Source organism: Dendrobates tinctorius, unplaced genomic scaffold (assembly GCF_039654945.1).
Source record: "Dendrobates tinctorius isolate UK_male_01 unplaced genomic scaffold, ASM3965494v1 ptg000384l, whole genome shotgun sequence".
In the NCBI taxonomy this organism is placed as follows: Eukaryota; Metazoa; Chordata; class Amphibia; order Anura; family Dendrobatidae; genus Dendrobates; species Dendrobates tinctorius.
Window position 1 is genome coordinate 1570157 of NW_027362050.1, and position 5833 is coordinate 1575989.

The following is a 5833-nucleotide window of genomic DNA, read 5'->3' on the forward strand; positions in this document are numbered from 1 at the left end:
TTCATCCCAGACTTTTGATGGTAAAAACTGTCACTGTCCAAACTCCAATAACACTTTGATGAAAAACACTGATGAAACTCAGACTGATTTTTGCGTACAATAAAAATAGCTGATGTCTGAATGAGCCCTAGGGCTGGATTGACACTAGCATAGTCCATGGTGCACGTGCGGAGCACAATGTTATGACTGACTGACAGTCTCCTGACCTGATTTTACAGCTTCATAGGTGTTTCCTTTGTGGTCTGCATTTCAGGCGGCTTAAATTTTGCCTTTTGTGTATTTCATATAGTGCAAAGCTATAAGAATGTTTGTTCACACTGGCATCGGGTGTTACAGGGCCTCTAGACATGGGAATGGTGCAGCAGTATTCAAAGTTCTGGCATAAAGCAATGAAAACCTGCCCATGCGAATAGCGCCTTGAGGAAAAACCACTATATAGTATGTTCAAAGACAATACTGATAGGGAATTTAGATTGTGAGCCCCAATGGGGACAGTGATGATGATGTCTGGAAAGCGCTGTGGAATTAATGGCGCGATTTATGTACAATACATAGTATGTACTGTACAATGCCACAAGTAAAAAGTATACGAGATGATTGGCTCACGTGTCCAGGTCTGAACTCTGTATCTAACAGGAAAAGAAGTGTCCTTCCGAGGTAGGCTGCTCCAAGGGCAAGAAGTCACCGTACCTGCTGGATACATGGGCATTGTCCTGAAGGAAGATCATAAACCGTGCTCCGAGGAAGAGGTAGGATTCGGTTTATCCATTTGTACAAGAGTAAAAATACAAAGATCCGGATTATTACAGGGGTTATACAGGACTATCCAGCCTAAGAACTAACAGGCAGATCTCTGTCGGCACAGCGGACACAGGTCGCTCCTGCCGGCAATTCACTGTCTGACGTCACATCGCGAAAAGTAGCGGCTTCTCTTTCTCTCTGCCCTGTTCATAGGGCGCGATTGCTGATGTCGTACTATTGAACATCCGGTTTCCCACTGCCAGTCAGCATCATGCCATCAGTTACGCCTCGTAGACAGAGCAGCGCAGAAGAGGAACTTCTCTGGTGATGTGGAGCAGCTGAATTGCCGGCAGGAGCGGTCGGTAACCTACCCGAGTCAGCTCCAGGTAGAACAGGCAGGGAGTTGCATTTACTAGCAAATAACTGCCTGCTAGTTTTTGCACCCATAGTAAAATATAAAAATAATTGTCCAGGACTGTCTTTTAATCCTTTTAAAAAAAAAAAAAATGTGACAATATTTTTCCTAGGAAAGGACTGGATGTCGTCATTATAACCTGTACACACTAGTGATGAGCGAGTATATTCGTTGCTCGGGTGTCCTCCGAGTATTTTGGCGTGCTCAGAGATTTAGTTTTCGTCGTCTCAGCTGCATGATTTGTGGCTGCTAGACAGCCTGAATACATGTGAGGAATGCCTGTTTGTTAGGGAATCCCCACATGTATTCAGGATGTCTAGCAGCCACAAATCATGCAGATGAGACAACGAAACCTAAATCTCCGAGCACGCCAAAATACTCGGAGGAGACCCGAGCAACAATGCAACTCGCCCATCACTAGTACACACTCAATGTGGGGCTGAGATTCATCCATGACCGTGTGCTCACTGTTATTCATCCCTTCTCCACCATTACACTTTGCCATCTGGAAGCCGAAGTTAAAAATCCAGGTTACTCCATGGCTCAGAATTGAGGGAGAGAGTCCAGAATCTCCCATATCTATTACAATCACTTTAGCCTTTAATCTAGGCTATAGACGCCTCCCAACTACAGTCATGGCCAAAAGTTTAGAGAATGACACAAATATTAATTTTTACAAAGTCTACTGCTTCATTTTTTCTAATGGCAATTTGCATATACTCCAGAATGTTATAAAGAGTGATCAGCTTAACAGCAATTACTTGCAAAGTCAATATTTGCCTAGAAAATGAACTTTATCCCTCAAAACACATTTCAACATCATTGCAGCCCTGCGTTAAAAGGACCAGCTAACATCGTTTCAGTGATTGCTCCATTAACACAGGTGTGGGTGTTGATGAGGACAGGGCTAGAGATCAATCTGTCATGATTAAGTAAGAATGACACCACTGGACACTTTAAAAGGAGGCTGGTGCTTGGCATCATTGTTTCTCTTCTGTTAACCATGGTTATCTCTAAAGAAACACGTGCAGTCGTCATTGCACTGCACAAAAATGGCCTAACAGGGAAGAGTATCGCAGCTAGAAAGATTGCACCTCAGTCAACAATCTATCGCATCATCAAGAACTTCAAGGAGAGAGGTTCCCTTTTTGCCAAAAAGGCTCCAGGGCGCCCAAGAAAGACCAGCAAGCGCCAGGACCGTCTCATAAAAGTGTTTCAGCTGCGGGATCGGGCTACCAGCAGTGCAGAGCTTGCTCAGGAATGGCAGCAGGCAGGTGTGAGTGCATCTGCACGCACTGTGAGGTGGAGACTCTTGGAGCAAGGCCTGGTCTCAAGGAGGGCAGCAAAGAAGCCACTTCTCTCCAGAAAAAACATCATGGACAGACTGATATTCTGCAAGAGGTACAGGGAGTGGACTGCTGAGGACTGGGGTAAAGTCATTTTCTCTGATGAATCCCCTTTTCGATTGTTTGGGACATCTGGAAAACGGCTTATTCGGAGAAGACCAGGTGAGCGCTACCACCAGTCTTGTCTCATGCCAACTGTCAAGCATCCTGAAACCATTCATGTGTGGGGTGGCTTCTCAGCCAAGGGAATGGGCTCTCTCTCAGTCTTGCCTAAAAACACAGCCATGAATAAAGAATGGTACCAGAATGTCCTCCAAGAACAACTTCTCCCAACCGTCCAAGAGCAGTTTGGCGATCAACAATGCCTTTTTCAACATGATGGAGCACTTTGCCATAAAGCAAAGGTGATAACTAAATGGCTCAGGGAACAAAACATAGAGATTTTGGGACCATGGCCTGGAAACTCCCCAGATCTTAATCCCATTGAGAACTTGTGGTCAATCATCAAGAGACGGGTGGACAAACAAAAACCTTCAAATTCAGACAAAATAAAAGCATTGATTTTGCAAGAATGGACTGCTATCAGTCAGGATTTGATCCAGAAGTTGATTGAGAGCATGCCAGGGAGAATTGCTGAGGTCCTGAAGAAGAAGGGTCAACACTGCAAATATTGACTTGCTGCATTAACTCATTCTGTCAATATAACCTTCTGTTACTCATAATATGATTGCAATTATATTTCTGTATGTGATAAAAACATCTGACAAATATACATAAAAACCAGAGGCCAGCAGATCATGTGAAAATATAATATTTGTGTCATTCTCTAAACTTTTGGTCATGACTGTACTGTATCGTGTGTTTGCCAATTTTGGTATTTGTATTGTGACGTGATATGAGATTTATGATTCTGGAATTCATCAGTTTGTTTGTTTTTTTTATATTTCATTTCCAGGATCGTTGTTTAAATGTCAGATCCACCTTTCAATCATTCACACAGTGGAACGTGGAGACCCCACTGTTATGAATGGGAAACCGAGGAGGAAAAAAAGACAACAAGCTAAGTCTCAGAAAACCAGAGAAGTTGGTAACTATGCAGATTGCAGATCCCTGATCTTAACCGCACAACTAGAAGCAGTCGTGGAGCGTTCCTACCTTGGTCATAGACGCCTTGTCACAACCGGAGAACTACATAAGCCTAAAGCAGGAAAAGAGGAAAACTAACTGCCCCAGAGCAGACCCCAAAGGAAAGACAGCCCCCCACATGTATTGACAGTGAAACCAGATGAGAATACAAACAAAGGCAGGAAAATAGGCTGAGCAAACGATGGGGCCCGGCTAACTAAAAAGGACAGAAAAGGAAAGACACTGTCTGCAATCTGCCAAAAACAACCTACAAAAATATTGTCCAACACTTCTGATAGCAAAATTAACCCTGAAGTCACTAGACTTGTAAACCTATATCAGCACTCTGAAATATTCTGAGACAGAGCAAAAAAGAGGCCAATCTAATAAGGGACAAAAAGCAGATTGGCAAATACTGATTAATAGGAGTGGAATTTCAGCATAGCCCCAGCAGGGGCAGGCTGATTACACAAAAAGCTGAATTGACCAACAAGCGCAAGTGTGAACATTAGCAAAAAACAAACTTAACTTGAGAAGACTGGAAGAGAGCTGAAGTCCAGGACCAGAGAAGCAGACTGAATCACCAGCACCCGGATAGGGCGTCGGCTGTCTTATATCCAGTCTGATACTCCAGAGATCCAATCGTTATCTTCCTCATCAGGTGGCAGATCACTACCACTTAGGCCTCTTTCACACATCCGGTGTCAGGGGTCCGGCGGCGTGCGGCGAAAAGCCAGGCAAAAGATCCGGCCTGCAGCGGTGACACCGGATGTACATGTGACGCCTGATGCGGCTTGGAGGACATTTAAAGGAGCCGCAGCACAGGGGGTCGAGAGAGCCAGCCGGAGAGAGATCGGGAGGCAAGAGAGCAGCCAGAGAGACAGCGGGGGACGAGAGAGTAGCCAAAGAGAGAGCAGGGGATGAGAGAGCAGCCAGAGAGACAGCGGGGGACGAGAGAGCAGCCAGAGAAACAGCGGGGGACGAGAGAGCAGCCAGAGAAACAGCGGGGGACGAGAGAGCAGCCAGAGAGACAGCGGGGGACGAGAGAGCCAGCCAAAGAAAGGTATGGAGCGTATGGAGAGAGAGAGAGAGGGAGAGAGAGAAGGGGAGGGGGAGAGAGAGATGCGCACCGGGCACTTGTGGGGTTAAAACTCACAGTGCCCGGGCATGCGCTGTAGAAAAAGCCGGTCCGGCGCTGCAAAAAAACGTTGCAGCCAACGTTTTTTGCAGACGCCGGACAGTGCATGTTTGCCGTATCCGGCAAAACCCGGAGGCGCCGCATGTCCATCCAGCGCGATGCGGCGATCATTACATTCTATGTGAAAAATCCGGATCCAATTCCGGATCCTGTTTTCACAATTTTCGCCGCATCGTGCCGGATTTTAAAAAACGGATGTCTGAAAGTAGCCTTAAACCAACCGCACTACCTCCTGTCAACACCAGAGGGAGAACGGAAGGGGAACTCTTAACTGGTGGAGCAGAAAATGAGTTCATGACACCCCACCTTCTGCAGACGATGTGTTGGTAATGTCACTGGCATGGCCGAAAATAGCTTCTGCAGTAAGAACTCCAAAAACTTGTCCAAATAACCACATGCAACTACAAGATGTGTCGCCGCCCCCAACCCGCCATGAGGGATGCCCCCCCCACCCGGCATGAGTGACGCCGCCCCCCCCACCCGCCATGAGTGACGCTGCCCCCACCCGCCATGCAATCCACAGTGGAACTGCAGGTTGTTTTTGACATCACATTCAGCCCACAGAAAGTCCATTTTGTGCACATCGAAGGAAAAGAATTAACCCCGTTTCCAAACTCCTTTGTAGCAGGAAGCTCATATATATATATTTATATATATATATTTTTTCTACTTATAAGAGAAAAATGACCCTTTTCTATGAGTAGATAATCAGCAAATGTGCGTTCCAATTATCCACCCTTGTAAACATGCCGGCAGTCATTTGACGAATGAGCAAGACACTCCGTCGTGTGATTGGTTTTTGCCTGCAAAAAAAGATAATTAGCGGTTGCGCATCACCCCACGTAAATGGGATGTACAGCCAGTGACAGGATGGTGTATGGGGACTGTCACGGTCACGTGTGTCTGGACGCAGCGAGTACCGCAAGGCGAACCCAAATGACACACGTGACCCTGGATACAGCGCCTCCAGTGGGGCGAATTTAAATAATAAGACGTGCAGCTGGATAC

General features: G+C 46.2%; 1 pseudogene; it reads left to right on the forward strand.

Moving 5' to 3' along the window:
- The first annotated feature begins 304 nt into the window (after positions 1 to 304).
- Positions 305 to 5466, forward strand: LOC141076037 (ribonuclease H2 subunit C-like; annotated as a pseudogene).
- The last annotated feature ends 367 nt before the right edge of the window (positions 5467 to 5833 follow it).